This window comes from Arachis duranensis, chromosome 7, assembly GCF_000817695.3.
Source record: "Arachis duranensis cultivar V14167 chromosome 7, aradu.V14167.gnm2.J7QH, whole genome shotgun sequence".
NCBI lineage: Eukaryota > Viridiplantae > Streptophyta > Magnoliopsida > Fabales > Fabaceae > Arachis > Arachis duranensis.
In genome coordinates, this window is record NC_029778.3 from 45,140,482 (window position 1) to 45,141,796 (window position 1,315).

A 1,315-nucleotide genomic window follows, 5' to 3' on the forward strand; every position below is an offset into this window, starting at 1 on the left:
GCATTCATTCAGGAAAACAAAAAGTATTGTCACCACATCAAACTAATTCAACTAGTTTCAAAGATGGATTCGAAATCCTGTACTTCTTGTTCTTTAATGATTAAAGCATTTTTCATTTAAGAGAGGTGATGGATTCATAGGACATTTATAGCTTTAAGACATGAACCTTAAATTTTATTAATCATGAATTAAGAACAAGACTCAAAAATAGATATAAGATAAGACTAATAGTAATAGAAAACAGAAATTCAAATAGGCCCCTAATGATAGAGGTTATCACAGAGTTAGGACTCAACAACCTTGATTTTGAGAAGTGAATGCTCCCTCAGCTTGAGGGGAGAACTTTTGGCGTTTCAACTCTTGAAGTTCACGCCCCTGCTTCTCTTGTTCCTTCAGCAATTTGCAGAGCATGCAGTTCTGATTCTGCTGTTCTACCTTAAGTTGTCCATCAATTCTAGCTTATACCACGAAGATTCTGATTAAGGAATCCAAGAGATATTCACTCAATCTAAAGTAGAACGGAGGTGTTTGTCAGGCACACGTTCATAGGCGAGAATGATGATGAGTGTCACGGATCATCACATTCTTCAGGTTTAGGAACAAGTGATATCTTAGAATGGAAGCAAGCATGATTGAATGAAAAACAGTAGTAATTGCATTAATCCATCAAGACACAACAGAGCTCCTCACCCCCAACCATGGGGTTTAGAGACTCATGCCGTAGAAGGTACAGTAAGAAACGTGTAATGTGTCATAAGGTGTAGATACAATGTCAAAATATCCTATTAATAGTGAACTAGTATCCTAGGGTATACATAAATGAGTAAATGACGTAAAAATCCACTTCCGGGGTCCACTTAGTGTGTGCTTAGGCTGAGCATTGAAGCTTTCATGTGTAGAGACTTTTTCTGGAGTTAAACGCCAGCTTTTATGCCAGTTTGGGCATTTAACTCCAATTTTTATGCCAGTTCCGGCATTAAACGCCGGGAATTCTAAAGCTGATTTGCAACGCCAGTTTGGGCCATCAAATCTCGGGCAAAGTATGAACTATTATACATTGCTGGAAAGCCCAGGATGTCTACTTTCCAACGCGGTTGAGAGCGCGACAATTGGGCTTTTTTAGCTCCAGAAAATCCATTTGGAGTGCAGGGAGGTCAGAATCCAACAGCATCTGCAGTCCTTTGTCAGCCTTCTATCAGATTTTTGCTTAGATCCTTCAATTTCAGCCAGAAAATACCTGAAATCACAGAAAAACACACAAACTCATAGTAAAGTCCAGAAAAGTGAATTTTAACTAAAAACTAATAAAAATATA